The 20824-nt window shown below is 41.8% G+C and overlaps 1 long non-coding RNA gene across 1 annotated transcript; it reads left to right on the top strand.

The window, feature by feature from the left end:
- Window positions 1-782: 782 nt before the first annotated feature.
- On the top strand, window positions 783-16595 carry LOC112552011. The gene is made up of 3 exons (XR_003096368.1): window positions 783-2440; window positions 8362-8486; window positions 16230-16595. It is a non-coding gene; the product is annotated as an uncharacterized LOC112552011 (long non-coding RNA).
- The last annotated feature ends 4229 nt before the right edge of the window (window positions 16596-20824 follow it).

Here is a 20824-nt window from a genome sequence, read left to right on the forward strand (position 1 = left end):
AGATTTCAGTTATGCAATTGCGTGATTTGGTATAAAACTTTTCTTTTCCCCACATTGTACCAGTTACTGATTGACACTTTGTATAATTAAAGACTTTACTGGGACTTATTGCTTTTTTTCCCCATCTTCTGACTAGATGAGGGACAGTTTCAGTGATTTTGTTTTTTCATTTAGTGAATTAAGCACCTCTTACCAACGTCCACTTCACTGATAACTATACTTGTATATGCAAATAGAAGAGTTCAGGTTGTAAATGTGAGAAATGTAAGTTGTATCACCATATTTGTGTATTTAATCAGTCTAGAATGCCTTAAACTTTCAACTGACTCTGATATTCTTTCTAGATTGTGAACCTCTCCCTCAGTCCAAGAGACACTTGCACTGTACCTCTTCTGCAAATACAGAAGGCAGTTCAGCCTTGTCCTCAACGCTTGTGCCCCTTTCTCTTCCTCTGGTACTGAATACAGATAGTTCAGATCTGCTGCCTTTTTAATAGTTGATGGAGAGTCAAGAGTAATGGAAGATCTTTCTTCACATGCTCTTCTTTGTGATTGGGTGTCGCTCACATACAGGCATGTCACATCATATGCGCATTTAACTTGCGCAAATTCAAGTATACGCGGGGGAGGCAGGGGCTCGAGTCTGCACACGGCGCTGCCGCTTACCTGGAGGCCCGGCCACCACCACGCTGCCAGCTGTGACTGCCTCAGCCTCCAAAACCTCCCGCCGCCACCATGGAGCCGTGCCCGGAGCTGTGTGGCCAGTGGCCGGGCGGCATGCAGCCATCCCCACCACCACCCTGCGCTGTGCTGCTGCCACTGGCCGCACAGCTAAGTGTGGCTCCGTGGCGGCAGTGGGAGGTTTTGGAGGCAGAGGCAGTCACCGCTGGCACGGTAATATGCGATTTCACTGTACGCGATTTTCGTAACCCCCGCGTAAGATGCGGGATGCCTGTAATTACTTCGTATTTTATGCACCTTCCTTGTCACAGCAGTAAAGGGAAGCAAGTGTGGAGGTATTCCAGCATCTTCTGACACGGGAAGCCTGGTGAACTTGTTTGCCTTTTGCTTTCCTCCCCTCCTTTCACAGCGCCCCCCCCAATACATCACCTGACACCATCATCTCTGCTCAAAGACATTGTATGGGACAGTGGTTCATAATAAACAAAAAGGTCACAGATGTCTCTGCTAGAGGGACAGTCCACCAAGGAGCCAAAAAACCTAAGTCTCTAAGAGCTTTCCCAATAGCAGAAAGTTTTAAGATTCAGGCATCTCTAAGGTGTTGTAGAACAACTGTCATCCATCCATCTTTACACTGAACTACTACAAATTCTGGTTTTCCTATATAAGAATTTAATAGGTAAGACTGTGCTGACCTGCAGGGATTCATATTTTGAAGCTATTTCCAGGAAAGCAAGTTCATCACTAGAGTGATTCAGTTTGGTGATACCATCCACCCCCAATTTCAGGTAGGATTTTACCTTCATGTTCTGGCCATGGTCAGCAGCCTGAGTCACATCTGGGAGCGCACAGAATTTGGTCAGAGTTAGAAAGGCTTTTAAGCTTCAACTTCCCGAAGAGACTGCAATTGAATTAGTTCCTTGAGATTTGTCTCCCCCTGATAGAGTTGGAAAATGAAAGCTATATATCGGTAATAAGTTTAAAAAAGCTGATGCCCAAACATCAGAGCAAAGCAGATTTTCCCTGGGCTGGGCAGAAGAGCACCTTTTGCATCAGGGTAATGCACACAAAAAGATCAGTAGAGGTGATAGAAGACAAAGTTGTTGACAGGATACCAACACACTCAGCCAAGGCTTTACTCGGGGATACAGGCTATTCCAAGTTGTATTGCTTCCATCTGGCCAAATGCAAAACAGAGCTGAGGCCCCTTGCCAGAAAAGCAGATGAAAGGTCATTGAGAACATGAATGACAGAATGCTTCACTGCCTCATTTTACCTGATGTGTTAACACCTCCCCCATCTTTCCCCCCAAATAAAGCAGAAGATTAATATGGAGAAATATCATTACAAAGATAGTTCAGGAGCTCATCTTTTGTCTCCATCTTAATTGCCTAGAAAGCATCTGTATTGGCTATAACTGGGTCAAATTCTGGGTTACTAAGGATGTTCAGCAATTAAAACAATAATCCCAAATATGTCCAGGGCATAGGTCAGAATGCAGAATGGGAACAATGCTAACTGTCCTTCCTAAAAGTAACATCTTAGATCCTATATCAAGATATTTATACTATTGCATCTGTAAGGCTCATGTATGTAAAATTAATTATCTTAAATCTTACTATTCTAATACATTTTTTTTCTCACAGCTCTGGAAGTGCTTATCCCTTTATGATACTTTGGCATCATCCTTCCACCCCACATGCCAATCTGATCTGCCCCTATGATTATGGAAAGAATGAGACTGCTGGGGGTGTAACTTGGTAAGTCAGTCCCAGGTAGGAAAGTAATGTTGGAGGGACTGGGCATGTTTATGGTTATCAAGCTGTTGACCTCAATTACAAGTAGCTTATTTCTTTTCATTTTTGCACCGTGAACAGCAAGCCTGTAAATATTCCTGAAATTTCTAAACTAACCTAACTTCCTTTTTCCAATGCTAACATTGGTTTTATAAGCGAGCTTATTTTTGATATTGTCCAGTGAAGTTCTGTCCAGTTAACTTTGACCAGATAGAAATAGGCGGTGCTGAACTAAAGGAACTTTTCCCCCAGAAAATTTCAACTGCAGAATGCTGTTCTTCCATTCTTTTGAAGTCAAAAGTGTGGTGAGTTTTTGTTGTTCGTTTGTTTTTGTTTTTTCCTACAAATCTTATGCAAGTTGCTCAAGATTATGTTTCTTGGAAAGCAGAGCTACAGTGCCATGAGTAAGCTCTTAATTGTAATCAGTAAAAGAGCTGGGATCTTGACTTTTTTTTTGTATGGAGCATGCGAGCTGCAGTAAGTAAGAGCAGAAGAGAGAATGTGATGGAGACTGTCAGTGAAGACTGAAAACCCTAAGAGGATTCTATTTTTAGGGTGATTCTTTTTTAGATCCCATCTGTAGGGTTGTTATTAAAGTGAAGAAAAAATGCACCATCAAGTGTTTTGATCAAGAAAGATATCTCGCAACAGACTACCAACCAGGAAACAGCAGCAGCATGGGAAAGGAGCTGTATGTTTTCACGTTGAACAATAGTCTTTTAGTTTTTATTTTAAAGGTTGCAAAGAGGTTGCGGGAAGAAACACTTTTGGATGATACCCAAATGAGTGACCAGTTTGCAGGGCTACAAAACAGCAGGCTTGTAAAAGCTGGTAAAGCAGAGGTATACTGCAACAGGTTTGCATAGGGCTCAAAATATGTAACAAATCTGTTATAATTGAAGATACAGCAGCAAACCTTAAGTAAGTTGTGATACGACTAGACAATTCAAGGTATAATAGGAGAACTTTCCAGATTGTTTTATTTTTGTGCTTGAGGGCACCATAATATACCTGTTTTAAAATTGAAATTTAAAAAAAAAGTTTTTAATTTTATTTTTACTGCTCTGATCCATTCAACACAAATCTCCTAATCCAGCTCTCACGTGGCTTTTGCAGTTTTATCTTTTAAAGAAACAGTGGAATTCTACCATTTTTTTCCCAATGAATACTTGTTACACTTACTTAGTTTAAGTTTGTTAAGGCATTATATTTTCAAACCTCCCTATTAAAAGCTTCACAACCAGTTCACTATCTCAATATCTACAGGGTGTGTTCTGATAATCTATGTGCTCTTAAATTTAATTCCACCAAATCACTTACAATTGGACTGAAATTTGCCTATTTTTCAGCTGGTTAATAATGTTGTAGGTCCTTACACTTTTTCCCCTTGTAATAGCAAACATTAACCTCAGTGCTGGCCAAACAGCTTAAAAAAGAAAAGAAAGAGAAAAAGGCTTTTGAATAAAAATACCAAATCCTGTTCAGTATCCCTTGTTAGGGTAACCTTAGTAAGAAGCCACCAGGCATCTATGTGGAGTAATTGTGAATCTTGTGATAAAAGCTTCAGGTCAGTGAGGAAGAGAAAAAGAGGATAGGGGAGAACATGCTTGAATGCGAGTAGATCTTGGAAGGCAATCATAGAAAATTAAGGTCGGAAGGGACCTCAGGAGGCCATCTAGTCCAACCCCCTTCTCAAAGCAGGACCATCCCCAACTAGATCATCCTTGACAAAGCTTTGTCTAGTTGGGTCTTAAAAACCTCCAAGGACGGAGATTCCTCCACCTCTCTGGGTAACCTGTTCCAGTGCTTTACTACCCTCAGAGCCCAGTATGCTGTTAGCCTTTTTTGCAGCAAGGGCACGCTGTTGGCTCATATTCACCTTATTGTTCGCTGTAGCCCCCAGGTCCTTTTCTGCAGAGCTGCTGCCCAGCCAGTCAGCCCCCAGCCTGTACCGGTGCATGGGATTGTTCCATCCTGAGTGCAGGACTTTGCACTTGTCCTTGTTGAATCTCATGGGATTCGTTTTGGTCCATTCCTCCAGTTTGTCTAGATCACTTTGAATCCTAGCCCTACGCTCCAGTATATTTACTCCCTCCAGCTTGGTGTCATCTGCAAACTTGCTGAGGGTGCACTCTATGGCATCTTCCAGGTGGTTGATGAAGATATTGAACAAAACTGGCCCCGGAGCACTCCACTTATTAACAGTGCCAAGTAGACATCAAACCATTGATTACTACCCTCTGAACCCGATGATCCAGCCAGCGTTCTATTCACCTTACAGTCTGTTCATCCAGTCCATATTTCCTTAGCTTGCCTGCAAGAATGTTGTGGGCAACTGTTTCAAAAGCCTTGCTAAAATTAAGGTACGCCACATCCACTAGTCTCCCCACATCCACAGAACCAGTCATCTCAGAAGGCAACAGGGTTGGTCAGGTATGACTTGCCCTTGGTGAGTCCATGCTGACTCTTCCTTATCACCACCTTCTCCTCTGAGTGCTTAGAAATGGATTCCTTGAGGATCTGCTCCATGATTTTTCCTGGTACTGAGGTGAGAGTGACTCGTCTGTAATTCCCTGGATCCTCCTTTTTCCCTTTCTTAAATATGGGCACTATGTTTGCCCTTTTCCAAGCACCTGGGATATCTCCTGATCACCATGAGTTTTCAAAGATGGTGTCCAATGGCTCTGCAGTCTCAATAGCCAACTCCTTCAGCGCCCTCAGGTGCATCCCATTTGGCCCCTTGGACGTGTATATGATCAGCTTTTCTAAATAGTCCCTAACCTGTTCTTTCGCCACTGTTGGTTACTCCTCAAACTGTGCTGCCTGGGAGCTGACTGCCTGTGAAGAAGGTATTGAGCACTTCAGCCGCTACTGCATCCTCTGTCAAGGTTGCCTCCCCCATTCAGTAAGGTGCATTTTTCCTGACTCTCCCCTTGGTGCAGACATACGTGTAGAAACCCTTCTTGTTACCCTTCCCATCCCTTGCAGGCTGCAACTCCAATTGTGCTTTGGCCTTCCCGACTTCATCCTTGCATGCCCAAGCAATGCTCCCTTTTTTTGTCCAAGTTTCCACTTTTTATAAGCTTCCTTAGTTTACTGAAGAGTTCCCTTCAAAGCCAAGCTGGTCTTCTGCCATACTTGCTAGTCTTCTTGCATATTGGGATGCAGTATGCAATATTGGGATCTCAGTAAGGCTTCTTTCCCGTACTACCAGCTCTCCTGGACTCTTCTCCTTCTCAGACTGGCTTCCCAGGGGGATCCTGCCCATGAGTTCCCTGAGCAAGTCAAAGTCTGCTTTTCTGAAGTGCAAGGTCCTTACTCTGCTGCTCTCCATCCTTCTTTTCCTCAGGATTCTGAATTCAATCATCTCGTGGTCACTACTGCCCAAGTTGCCATCCACTACTATATTTCCTATTTAAGGGGCATTCACCCTTGTCAGATCTAGAGGAGATTCATCAGCCCCTTCTCAAATCTTAGAAAGGTCTTCTGGCCCATCACTCTAAAATTGTCCTCCTTTTTTATGGTTTTATTCAGTCAGGAACCAGGAATGATACCATGTCTTATTCACAACCAGAATAATGAGCAGTAGTTCAAGATTTATAAATACAACTATTTGTAAACAACAGCTTGGTTTGCTTATGATTAGCATTGGTTGGAACTGGGTACAAAATGCAGTGCAGAAGACTAATAGGGTCTATAACAAGATGCATTGAAACACTAGTCTTGTGGAGCTCTGAGCCAATCCCAGAAGTACCCTAGAATTTCTGTCCTTGCTAATGTAAAATGGCTTCTTCTGTGAAATGACTGTTTGCCCAGTGTTCTCATGGCAAAAAATAGTCTAGACTTGATTGAAATAACTTCTTTTCCTATAAAAATATCATTTTTGGGTGTTTCTGACTAGGCTTTTTTCCAGAACTAACTCAGCAACCTCCTTCCTGTAGTCCTCTGGTACTTAATAAAATGAATTGTAAAGCCTTGGGATACACTCAAAGTAATATGTGGTGACTGTAAAAGGCAGGGTAGATTTGCACCTTATAGACTAACCGAAGTGTGTGTGTGTGCGTGCGTGAGAGAGAGAGGCACACAATATTTAGCATAAGCTTTTGTAGGCTGAAGCTCACTTTATCAGATGCTGAAGTGAGCTTCAGCCTGCAAAAGTTGCTGAAGTAAGCTTTAGTGCTGTGACTAATAAGCATTAAGGCTGTGCAAAATTTCAGCAGGTTTTTCGTTTAGAAGCTGTTTCGACGCGCTTTGAGCTCAACCGTAAAATCGAAACAAAATAAAAGGCTTCGAAACGAAACGAGGGCACTCAAAACGTTTCAAAATGTTTTGAGATTCAAAGCCGGGCTTGCTTGCAGCTAAACAGAAACTAAGGAGAGGTCGGGGGAAGGACTGCTCTGATATTGACATCTAGCTCTCTGATCGCTTCCCCCAACTCTCTGATTGCTTCCCCTAGCTCTTCCCGGGGGAGCAGGCCCCTGATCTATGCGCAGAGTTTCAGCAGGCTGCTGCTGCCAGCTGGGGCCAGTGCCAGCACCTGAGTATGCTTGGCGCAGGGCTGCATCGGGCAGACTTGGGGGCTGGGGCTGGCACTAGCCCTAGCCGCTAGTGGTCGCGCCACTGGCCCTAGCCCGCTGGCGGCGGCAGCAGCCTGCTGTCACCGTGCACACAGATCCGGGGGCCCACGCCCCTGCATGTGGAATGACAGCAGGTTGCTGCTGCCAGCTGGGACCAGCGCTGGGTTCTTCCCAGAGCTCAGTACAGGCTGTGCCAGGCAGACTTGGGTGCTGGCACTGGTCCCAGCTGGCAGCGGCAGCCTGCTGTCATTCCGCATGCAGATCTGGGGACCTGCGCCCCCTGGGAGGAGTCTGGCACAGCTCTCCCGGGGGCCACAGGCCCCTGGATCTGTGTGCAGGATGACTGCAGGCTGTCACTGCCAGCAAGTGATACAAGTTTTTCTTTGAACAGTTTGAGGCGTAGTTTCCCAGAAACCCTGCACCTATCTCCTTGAAACTTGGCAGGCTTCATGCCCTCAGAAGGGGCTACCATCCCTGGGATGCTCCTCTGAATCAGGCAGGAAATGACAAAGATTTTCATAATTCCCCATTATAGCCTATGGGCAAAACATCAAAACACATCAAAAGCGTCAAAACAACGAAACAGTTTTGACGAGATGGAACAGTGCTTCGAAACAAAACACTGTCCCTTCAAATCGGTGAAACGGAAGTCTAAACAAAATGGTTCTGTTTTGCGCAGCCCTATAGTGTAGAAGATTTCAAGTTGCTAAAGAAGCTATGTTTTGTTTAGTACTTCAAAAATATAACTTGTAGAGTCCTACAGAGTCCTGTATATGTAGTCATACAGTTCCATTTGGGTATAAAGCTGTTATCAGACTGTCACAGCAGCAGATTATATAGATGAAAATTTCTTTGTAGTATCCTTTTGTTTTGAGGAAAGTAATAATTACGTGCTTTACCCCCTTCCATCCAAGGAGGACTCTACAAGTATCACCACTCTCACCATTTTGGGAGAAAGAAGTGAAAACTACTTAAAAAATGCAGTAACCTAAAACTTAAACTGACCAGACCCGAGTTGTACAATGACTCTGACAGAGTTGTAACTAAAATGATTTGCTTGCTCAGCTCTTGCTGTTAAGCAACACTATTTGTGATATGCCAAAACAATTTTTATGAAGGGAATTTCATCCTGTGAATTACAAGTGTCCATTTCAAGATAACTTGAATTGAATTTTTAGATCCACCCATAGCAGAAGCTAGCTAAAATAAAATAAAATTAAATAAAAGAGTCTGTGTAACCTATGTTATTTATGCATACTTACCAGATAAATCACTAAATCTGGACAACTTATTTCTTATGGGTTGTAGATGCAAGAAGCCAGTCAACACTGCAAAGCTGCCTTGATTTGTGATGTGTACAAATCTTGCTTTTATGCAAATTCTGTTGTAAACATCTGCAGGTTTTTTTGTTCAGGAAGAAAGGACTTTCAAAGGTGAGTCTAATAATAGCTTCATTTCTTAGCACTTCTGTCTGGTAACATATTTACAACTAGACTCACTGATTCCAGAGTCTGTAGAACCTTTGTGGTGTTTGTCAGGTTCCTGATCCTCTTGGAAATTACATTTAACCTTCTTACCTGCCATAAGTGTGCACTGTCATGCTAGGTCTTTGCCTAGCATATACAACCCCCAATTTGGAATAACTTTTCTATTCTAATGTATTTGTTATGACCAGATGGGTGGATTGCCTGAGAAAGAATAGAAATAGAAACAAGATTCAAAACATTCTCCTCATACTTCGTAAACTGTCACTTCTCAGTTATTGGAGGGGGTTCTTAAAAAATTAATTGTTTGGTTTTTGTTTTGGGGTTTTTTTCTTTCGCAGACTTGTCCTTTTCATATGTAACTTGTCATTTTTTTTCTTTTTGTAAAGTTCCAGGAAAAAAGTGCCTTTTCACTTCTGGATTGTTTATGTAGAACTGTGCAAAAACAAGTTTTTACATAACAGCACAAAAATGCTGACCATGTAAGCCGCCACTTCATTTTTATGGCAGTGGTAATTACTTTTTCAGCTAAGTGTGCCAAAAAGTGATCTGCTTTTTTGTAAAATGGGATCTGTTGTTTTGCTTGGAAAAGTTGTTAATGTTCATAGTTTACTTTTTATTTTGAATATTTTTCTATCATATGTTTTTCATTTTTTACTATAGATTGTAAGCTTTTCAGGGCAGGGGCAATCTCTTTTTGTGTTAATATTTTTAACATTGCCTGGCAGATCTATGCCTTACCACAGTTTAAATAAGCAATCTCTGTACTGCTTGAACTGAATTGATAGGGTTTATTTAACTACTAATACCTCCAGCCTTACTCATTGGAGGAATTGTATTGATGTCAAGGCCTACATTCGCAGGAATAAGTGTGTGCACTGTCAGGGCACGACTTTATGCTTTGTGCAGTGTTGTATGGGTGGATCTAGAAGTTTGAAAAGTGGGGGGTGCAGATGGTGAGGTTCATCATCCCAAGGGGCCTACTGAAATTGTGATTTTGTGATATATGCTGAAACTGCAATTTCAGGCATACCATGCAAAAAAAACACGGGATCTGTGCTTTTGGCATTTTCCTGGAGGGCAGGGAGGCAAACTCACTGAAAATAAAATGCAGGCTCCCTCTGGGGAGCCAGCAGTCCTTGTGTCTGCTGTGACCTTGCTGCACAGCCTGCCAGGGAGGGAGGGGGGTTGCTGGCACAGCAAGATGGCTGTTGCCTCACCCATCGCTTCTGATTGGCTGAGGGCTGTCCATCATACAGCCTGGCCCAACAAAAATCAGTGGCAAGGGGTGAGGGGGGGGTGTCACATGAGAGCCCTTGCAGCCAATCAGAAGTGAGGGGCAGAGCCACCAGGCCCCCTCAGCCAGTCAGAGCCAGGGGCGGGTATATTCCGCTCTAAAAAATGGCTGCCAGGGCAGCAAAATTGGCCAGCAGCCATCTCGACATTGGTAGACCCCTAATCATTGTACATAAAACAATATGCACTTTTTCACCAGTTAGAAATAAACTAGAAGCTTTACTAATTTGTTTGGGGTCAAAGGCTGTATTACTCAGTTTAAGATTGAAGCAAAAAATAAATACACCTTCACTGGAATTAATTTAAAAACAATCTACAGGGCTGTGAAATAGAAGCTTCATTATCAGGAGCCGCTAACAGACAAAAGAATTGCAGAAGAAAGGCTAGCTTGATTGGTGGAACATCAAAACTGTTAAAAAGGAGAGAGGGTTGTTAACACCTGTGGAAGGGAGAGATCAGGTAAATATTAGAATAAGCCATGAAGTCAGTTCCCCCCCCCCCCCCCCCGGTAGTGCCCAACTAAAAATGCTGCTGCCACTGTCAGGCAGTTGGTTTTAAACTTTGGGTGGACTTGGAAACAAAGTGGGGTATAAGTGCACCCCCCACTGGATCCACTACTGGATTACAGAACTCTACATCTCATTTTCCCTGAGTCGTTTGCTTTACTGGGTTTTAAATAAGTAGGATGTGCCCCTGCCTGATCACTTTCTCACTATACAGGAAACCCCTGCTTAGTGCTCTTAATTGGTTCCTGAAAAACTGAGCATTAAGCAAAACGAAAAGTATTTGACAATCCAAGATGGTGACTGCAATTGTTTTTAATGACCCAAGATGGTGACCGCGAGCATTATAACAAAACTCCCTGAGCTCTAAGTGAAATCAGGTATCAATTTAAAATGAGTGTTAGCAAAATAGCACTCAGTGAAACAGGGTTAAGTGGGGGGCTGCCTGTATTGGCTGATGAAAGAACCATAATCCCAAATGCCACGGTTCAGCCAAGAAGAAGAATCTTTCTGTTTTGGAATTTCACCCCATTGTTGGACAGTCAGAAAGCTCTCTCTCTTAATGGGGGAAGGGACTTTGTACCAATTGGCACATTCAATAAAATACAATAATAAGGAATAAACCATTTTTAAAGCATAGCAAAACTGGGGAAACTTTATCCTGGAATAGAACAGATCTGTACGTAATACAGCTAACACACTGGATGCTATCAAAATTCAAATAAGGATTTTGACTTTTTTTTCCCCCTTAAGAACCATCATCTGCTATTCCATAAAATATCAGAAGTTATAAAGTGATATTGTAGCTTAATTTAAGCTTTCTTGTTTAATCACTGTATATGCTATTTAGAAGCAAATGGAGTTCAAAAAAAGGTCTTTACTTCTCAGCTTGGATAAGCTGTTCCTGAGATTCTTTAGAAAACTCTCTTACAAATAAGATTGCATTAATGAGGTTCTAGATTACTGTAAAAGGTCAAACAATGTCCATGTTTTTAAAAAAGGAAGGAGGAGGATCTGAAGAATTACAGACTGGTCAGTCTGCTCTCAATACCTGGAAAGATCATGGACTCTTTCAAGGAATTTACTTCTAAGTACCTGGAGGGGAGAGAGTTGATCAGGAATAGCCAGCATGGGTTCACCAAGAACAAGTCATGCTAAGATGATGGGTCCAATGGATGGGACAAGAACAGTAACTGATAAAGCTTGACTTCAGTAAGGCTTTTGCCAGTCTCCCATTCCTGTAAGTGAAGGACAATAGTCTAGATCACTGGCTCTTATCCTTTTATACTCAAGGCATCCCTGGTGAGACTCAAGGCACCCCTTAAAAAGTCCCAGCTTTCACTCATTTTGACTGGAAAGATAATAGAGCAATTCTTCTATTGCAAAGGGCTCCGAGATCAAAGCAGGCCAGCATGTTTCTGATATGGGTTCCTATTTGAAATCTCTGGCTTTAGTTTGTGAATCATGTAGATACTTGCACATCTAGCAGCGCTAATATTGCTTTGCACCCTGTGGCACTCTTAAAAAGCATCCTGGATGAGAATAACTGGTCTAGATGAAACTACTGTAAAGTAAATGAGCACGGTGATCCAACAAGGTAAGGAGTATTCATCACTGACTCAGAATATAAATAGGAGGTATCAAGTGGGATTCCCCCAGAGGTCTCTCCTACTTCATTAATTATTTAGAGGATTGGATTAAGTACACACTTGGCAAATCGGCAGATGAAAACCAGCTGGGTGAAGCTGCAGACATTCTGGAGGTAGGATTGGGATTCAGAATGGGACTGATGCTGGGGAAATGGTCCAAAATTAACTGAATTAAATTCATTAAGGACAAGTGCAAAGTAGACTTACGATGGAACAATTGCAGGCAGGTATACATGCTGCAGGACTACTGGCTAGGCTGTAGGACACCAGAAATGGACTTGCGGGTTGCATTAGACTATAAGATGAATGTGAGCCAACAGTGTTTTCTTGTTGCAAAGCAACCCAATGGCATGCTGGGCCGTTTTAAAGGAGGTGTTACTTTCAAGTCAAAGAAAGTGATTCTTCTGCTCTATTTAGCACTGGTGAGGCCTAAGCTGGAGCATTGCATCCAATTTGGGGCAACATGCTTCAAGAAAGTTGTGGACAAATTCAGTTCAGTGAAGAGCAACAAAAATATCTAGAGGTCTAGGAAACATGAGTAACAAGGAAAGGTTAGAAGAAGAACTGGGATTATTTAGCCTGGAGAGAGAACTGTTGAGGGGAGGAGCAGAGGTGATGATAACAGTCTTCAAATACATGAATGGCAGCAATAAAGAGAATGGTGATACAAAGGAATTCCAGCTACCCTCATCTGCAGCTACCATTACTGATTTTGTTAATCATGGTTGGCTCCTACAAAGTCTTACTACTTATTACTGATTGTGAAACTTACAATGATGAATTGTCCCACTGAAGTTAATTGGGATTAATCCTTGTAGTAAGTATCATGAATAATAAGTATTTACATCAGAATACATGTCATCTTGTCCATATAAAACTTAGCTTGGATTCATCTCGAGTGCTTGTTTTAGCAGGGGGTTATGATCTGCAGAAACAAGCCCAAATCTGTACCAGGATGTATATTCTTATTGCTTTTACTATGTGACTTAAGCAAATACAAATTTGTTTGGATGCCAGAACTAGAGACTGTTCCAATCAGGCTAGATAGATTTTGAGCAGCATCAGTGGTTTTTCTCTGACTTGATAAAACAGTTTTTGCAGGTAAAAAATTAGGCAAGTCACTGTAGCCTGAGTGCTCCTTGAAACCTGTTCTGAGAGCAACAATGTATGGCTATTGTGGTTTTCTTATTAGGGAAACATTTTCATCTGTTTGTTAATATGGACCCCGATCCTGATCTGCTTGGAACCAAGAACAGGATTTGCCCCTAAATGAGAGTAACATTTAGAAAAATAGTCAAAAGTTCGGATCCCAGTTTTGCTCTCGTTGAAGTCAAGAGTTACTCTTTTGCAGTTACTGAAATGGATATCCCCTCTGGGTAACAAATGGGAGACTGGAGAGAAAAGAACCAGTTTGATCGACCTAACAGAAATGATAAAAATGTACTGCTGTTATTGCAGTATTTTCTGGGACATCTGTTGACTAACAGAAGGGGAGAAGATGCACAATAATCCATCACACCAAGCACATTCAAAGGGATCACTGCTCTTAATGAATTGGGAACCTTTGCATTTGACCAAATCGTTGGCTGACCACAGCATTACTAAATTTAAATTTTGATGCCCCCACACAATTTATTTATCGTCATGGTACATACAGATAATTATAGAAGCCTCATGACATTTGATGAACCAGTTGGCAGTGCTCATGGAGCATGCAGAGAGATGTTGAGCACAGCATATAGAGCAGCATGTAGAGGAAAATATGGCTTTTGATTTTAAAATCTATTTCTTGAATAAAAACACTTCAAAATACTTTTAGTGTTCATTATTCAAACCCAGCATTCTTAGTACTTGCCACAAAGTTGTCTCATCTCCCTAGGCTTGTTCACCCAAACAATAAAATAATGAGAACCTTAAGGAGGAGATTATTTACAGAACTAGGGTGCATCCCCACATGCAGAGGCGTGCATTTCCAGGGGCACAAAAAGCAGTAGCACACATTTGTGCTGCAGCTTTGTGCCCCAGGGCATACCCCTGCATTTGCGCTCTCGTGCATGGCAAATTGTCCCAGGTGGGGTAGAGGAGGCTGGCAGCCTTACCTGAGGGCCTTCTGGGGCACCAGTGCACCAACCAATCTGGCCGCACAGCCTGGCCAGCAACTAGAGCATGGCTCTGGATGGTCAGGCTCCATTTCTGGCAGCACTGCTTTTTATGTTGTGGGTTTTGTTTTGTTTTTTTTTAATACCAGGACAGCCTGGTATTAAAGTTTGGTACATCACTGCAAATTCGCTGTGTGATACACAGTTGCACATTTGCTGCATGTGGCTTGAGGCATCGAGGCCGCAAACCGTGTATGTATGCTCGTCTGGAAGCACCCCTAGAGTATAGAGGTCGTCGGAGATGTGTACAAGTTTGGGGTGTGTTGCTAACACAAGCTTCATTTCCAGTGATGATCTGTGCACATGGAAGTGAATTGTCTACTCCCTGTGGCATCTAGATGGGCCACCTCATATACTATATTAGTTACTTTCATGCAGATTTTTCACTCTCTCTTCCCTCTTACAAGTAGACACAACTAGCATTTAGCAGGAATAGTTCTATTGATGTTGACACATCCAACATGTATTACTTTCCTGAATATGAGTCACAGGACTGGAACATGAGGAATCAGTCTTCATCTTTAGACAAAAGTCATACTGAAGTGAACCTGAATGGTGCTTGATTGAGGACTATGTATGTTTCACTCTGTGGATATTAATACCCAAAGCAGTTTGGAATACATACAAATCTTATGTTCCTTTGCCTCATCAAATACAAATGGACACTGTGATTTAAATTGAGTGTTCATGTTACAAAAATAAATTCTTATACAGACTATTGTGTTTCAGATAAGGCATTGGTGACCAGGTGAATACTTTTTAACTCTGAGTTTATGTGGTACTGACTGTATCTATCATATGACCAGCCTTGCTTTATGTAACTAACCAATAATGACCTAGTTCATACAGAATTAAAAACCTGAATATTCAGTTGCTTAAAAATTAGCCCATTAAAATGGAAGATAAGTTCTTGTATTGGGGATGCAGTTGTCAAAGAAGCTCACTGTTGAACTACTGAAGTAAATGGGAAGTTACCATTAAATTTATGAGCAAAATTAGGCAAAGCCTTAATGATTTTGATAACTCTATGCTCTTTTATTATTGAGTATTAACTTTTTGTAAGGTTATATCAGTAAATCATTCTGGGAACAAATAGCAATGCAGAGATATGTGGGACCTACATGAGTTTATTTTAGGCATCCATGTGTCTCATGAGAGAATAGAATTACACTGGGTGAGACATCAGCTCACTGAACGTAATCCTCAGTTGAAAATTAAGTGAAGCTGGAATGACCACTCCAGGGCACAAAAGCCTGGGCAGTGTATATATGGAGACATTGATCTGGCCACACACCAGTGTCCCTCTTCACAGGTTTAATCCACAGGAAAGGCAGGTGCCCAGTACATTTGGAACCAGCTTGGCTACAGGAGCAAAGGAAGTCATGCATTTGTCTGTCTGTCAGGGCTTCACTTCTAGACAGGGTGCCAACCAGGGTTAAAGAGCTATTCAGTTAAAAAGTGCTGCAGACACATTGGGTGTGAGAAGAGGAATCGTTTAGAAAGCACAGTAAATAAAGGAGTGCTGTTGGTGTGAATTTTGCTAGCCCCATGAAAAATACATTCCAGTCCCCATGATCCCAGAGAGTATGTTTTGAATGAGATGGAGAAGAGAATGAGCCAAGAGCACAGTTATGAATTCTGAACAAATGGGATGTTGGGTGTCCTAACTTTCAAGTGGTCAATATGCCTGCTTGATAGCAATAATAGTTTATTCACAGCTTTCACTAAAACAATACAGTAACATTGATAAAAACAATTATATAAATCTTATATATATAGTATTAGATTGGTAAGAGCATACAATAACATTCTATCAATTTAAACCCAATTAAAGCAAAACATAATAGATGCTGATTCCAAAAATATAACAAAGGGTAATATATGATAGTAAAAATAAATTTTAAAAAATACATGGGGATTCTATTTGAACTTGGCCCTTGTTCTTTGTGCAAGTATCACAAATATACTTAGGGGTATAGGAGAAGCTGTTAAGTTGTTAGAGAAGAGCCAAATTGTTTTTGCTTCATTAACCCAATACTTAAAATATTCCACTAATGTAAGGTCCATTTTCTTATCTCTTCACAGAATGAACAAACAGTGATTCAAGTCATCTTTCTCATTCCTCCTGCAAGAATATACCCTGTCTACGTATAGTATCTGACACCACCTGCCCATAACAGTTGCAGATCATATTAGAGTGAATCATGGTCTAGCAATGGCTTGTCATTGTTTATTATTTTGTACTTCAGATGGTAGGTTTCTAGGCCAAAAGAGCGCTTTATTAATCTCAAAAAGGGAAATTTGAGAACTGGGCTGAAGTGCTCACAATAAGCAGCCCTGTTTCAGATCACATGAACTGACCCCCATCTGTCCTTCATAGCATTTGGTAGACATAAAAGCTGCTTTAAATAATAATTAGTATTTTGTTTTTATTTTGGACTGAACTGTGTGGTCAGGACCCATAGTTCCACTCCATATAATACAGTGGACTCTATCTTAGCTTCAGTTCTGGTACTACCGCCCTTCTGGTATTTTTAGGTATTTTTTTCTTTATACTGTCTTTGAATGTTCATTTCAGTGAAAAAAAATAACGTTTGGACAAGAATAAAAGTTCAGTAATGAAAAAAAGTAGTTACATTCTGAAGAACCAAGAGGGCTCATCATTTTCCCTCAATGCAATCAGCCTCTGGGCTCCCTTTTCCTTTCCTGGGAAGATCCACAACTGCCATGGAGCATCATGCATGCTGCAGAAGCTGCCAGGAAGATTGGAAAGTTAATACGCTCAAATTTCTGTAAAGGAGGTTTCAAGAGAAGTCAGATATTGTCCTGTCCCAATAATATACCAGCCCAAAATAACCCTGCTAAATAACTCTTACTGCCAGAGGAACTTGGTTACTTGCATCTGGAGTACAAATTGGTTAGGTTTGTGTGTGATATTTATAAAACCACACAGTTAGAAAGTAGAGAAGTAAGACTCCTTCACATACTCTTAGATTGCCAGAGGGAAAGACGTTATCAAATTGCCATGGAAAATGGAGGCTCCAGAAGATGAATGAAGTGTGTGAAGCAATTTAGCTTTAATATACAGAATACAAGAACTTTAAGAGCAATTTCTGATCCATAGTAACCTCCCAGGGTAGCAGATGAGCGTACTTAATTTTTGCTTATCTATTACTGGCAACTCCCCTTTATTTTATGCCATAACTGTTTGCTGTGGAATTAAACTATTTGCTTCATTGATCATATACTTTTTTTAGATCATCTTGTCTGTCAAAGGGAGCGCTGAAGGTCTTTGCCATGGAATTATGGTGTCATGTAATACAGCATCAACCTTTTAGATGGCTGCTATTTGACCCTCCACAGCACTCAGACCAGTTTATTATTTTGGCTAAAATAGGCTCTGCATAGACTTTACAATGTGTTAAATCAATCAATATTTGAAGGTGTAACAAAATAAACATCTTAAAACCAGGCACAAATCTGAAACAAACAAATATTGAAGATTTACTATAAAATACTTACTTTATGCATTAAGGAATAAACAAATGGTGAATGAGCTATTGGAAAAAAAATCTCTCTTTCTACCAGATCCAAGCATGGATTTGTTGGTGTCTTTACAGAGAACAATGACATTTCTTACCAAAAGAACTGTCTATGTAATCTTTTCTTTAGTACAGGTTTTTAGGTTACATATTAGTGGTGTTCACGAAAAATCTTGGCCGTATATGAAGTGACTTCAGTTCCTCAATGTGCTGCTGCTAAATTGATGAATACATTGAAAAATGGTTAAAGCTATGTTTAAGATCCACATCTACATACAATGTTATACATGGGGACCTACCTGACTTGTGGCAAGAGAAAGCAATTTTTGCGGTTTGGTCACAGCTCAAAGATCTGATTTTGTGGTCATCTTGGGCAGCCCTGCCCCTTGGTGCTGACTGGCAGAGAGGCCCCAGGGGGAGGAGGGATGAGGAGGTAGCCAGTGTCTTGACTGCTGGGTGGGTGCCCTTCATGTGGCTCTGCCACTTGGCACTGATGGGCAGAGAATCATAAGAGGGCATCTTGGCTGCTGTCCTTTGTACCAGCCCACCAGCTGGTACCTTCCCAGCGAGGACTGCTGAATCCCACCAGGGAGCCAGCCCTTTATTTATGTATTTATTTATTTATTTTGGTTGATTTTCTGGGAAATTGCAGCCAATGCCATTTTTCTCAGGTTCCGTGAAAATTGCAAAACTGCTATTTAAGTAGGTCCCTACTATTATAAAATACACTATTACAATACTTTCTAGTGCCCTCATCAAGCAGATAACATGGTCCTTACTAATATGAGCTTCAGTGGGACTTCATGGTAAAAAAAAAACGTTGATTGGTAAGCATCCAGTTTGTGATATTAGTTTGTAACAAAAAACAGTGCTACAAGTTGTCCCAGAATCAATCTCTGTATAATAAATATTTAAAATAAACTTTTTTATTATTCCTCAGACAACTGTAGTTTTATTTGTAAACGTAAATAGGATTTAAAATACCAGTCAACTGAATGCTAAGAATCTTTGATCATTAAATCAAACCCCATGAGACTTTTAAGGGTTGTCAGCATGTGTGGGTGTTTCCTAAAGTTACGTTCTAAAGATGCAGCCAAATTAATCACTGGTATAATGCCATTTGAAGTAAATGGAGAGAGAATAACTACTACAGAGTTATGGTACCAAACTAAGCTATTACAGCAGATGGCACTTAAGAAGTCAACAGTTACCATATGGTGATAACAGAAATACCAGTATTTCATCTCATAAGTAGAAAAATACAGTACTGCTTTGCATTAACTGTTGGTAAGTGTTGAATTTCTAGTGGCAGCCATGGTAAATTACTACATATTGTTAAGTGTTCAAGCAGGCAGACTTTATGAGTTCTGCTATTTTGCAAATAGAATACTGAGACTATCTGAATAAAACAAATATTCATTAACCTCTTAACAAGGTTTAATATATGTAGGAAATGTGGCAAATTCCAGTGTTTCTATTAGAAATATGCAAGACTTGGCTTCCCCAATTACAATACAAAATATCTGGATTTTTAGCAAGGCTTTTGATTATGATTTCCCACAACTTGCTCGCAGGCAAGCTAAGGAAGTACAGGCTGGATGAATGGACTGTAAGGTGAATAGAAAACTGGCTGGATCATTGGGCTCAGAAGGTAATAATGAATGGATCAGTGTCTAGTTGGCAGCTGGTATCGAGTGAAGTGCCCCAGGGGTCAGTCCTGGGGCCAGTTTTGTTCAATATCTTCATTAACCACCTGCAAGATGGCAGAGTTCACCCTCAGCAAGTCTGCAGATGACACCAAGCTGGAGGGAGTAATAGATGTACTGAATGGTAGTGCTAGGATCAGAGTGATCTAGATAAACTGGAGGATTGAACCAAACGGAATCTCATAAGGTTCAACAAGGACAAGTGCAAAGTCCTGCACTCAGGACGGAACAATCCCATGTACCTGTACAGGCTGGGGGCTGACTGGCTGGGCAGCAGCTCTGCAGAAAAGGACCTGGGAGTTGCAGTGGACGATAAGCTGAATATGAAACAGCGTGCCCCTGTTGCAAAAGGCTAACAGTATACTGGGCTGCAGTGGTAGGAGTGTTGCCAGCAGGGCAAGGGAAGTGACTGTTCCCCTGTTTATTTGTAAATGTAAATCATATGGAGTACTGTGTTCAGTTTTGCGTCCCGTCCCCCCCCCCCCCCCAAAAAAAGGGGGGGGATTGATTTATAAGGAGAAGCTGAGGGAATTGGGCTTATTTAGTCTAGAGAAGAGAAGATGGGATTTAGTAGCAGCCTTCAGCTACCTGAAGAGGAGTTCAAATGAGGGTGGAGCTAGACTGTTCTCAGTGGTGGCAGATGATAGAACAAGGAGCAATGGCCTCAAGTTGCAGCAAGGGAAGCTTAGACTAGATATTAGGAAGAATTTTCTCACAAAAGGGTAGTAAAACACTGGAACAGGTTACCCAGAGAAGTGGTGGAAGCTCCATCCTTGGAGATTTTAAAGACCAGACAAGACAAAGCCTTGGCTGGGATGATCTAGTTGGAGATGGTCCTGCTTTGAACAGGGGGTTAGACTAAATGACCTCCTGAGGTCCCTTCCAGAGGCGGATTAAAATTTATTGGGACCCTGGGCAAACACAAAATTGGGGGCCCTCCTCTTGAGGTGGAGTGATTATATTGGTTGCATATCAGATTAGCACTGATAAAAAGAAAATTAACATTATCAGCTATCAGATTTTTTTTTTGGCCCATGTAGCCAATTAATATCATCGCTGCTGTGTGCACCCTCTGGGGGATGCATGGGGAGAATGTGCACCCCCAGATTTGTGTGCAGGGTGAGGGTGGGCTGCTAGCTGTTGGCTTGGGGCCAAGGGCTGTGCCAGCCTCTTCCCATTGGGGGGCCAGGCTAGGAATGCCCTCAGGTTGGGCAGGGGCGGGGGCAGGGCAGGCTCAGCTGTGTGGGGCTGTTGGTGGCCCTGGGAGGGGTGGCTATAGGCAGGCTATGGGAAACTTTTGGGTGGCTATAGCTCCCCAAGACCCCCCACCCACCCCAGTGCTGCCCCTGCTTGGGGTACTTCATGCAGTGCTCCCACGAGAAAAGCAGCAGAGAAAGTGTCCCAAGCAGGGGCAGCACTAGGGGAGGTTTGG

This window comes from Alligator sinensis, unplaced genomic scaffold, assembly GCF_000455745.1.
Source record: "Alligator sinensis unplaced genomic scaffold, ASM45574v1 scaffold160_2, whole genome shotgun sequence".
Taxonomy (NCBI): domain Eukaryota; kingdom Metazoa; phylum Chordata; order Crocodylia; family Alligatoridae; genus Alligator; species Alligator sinensis.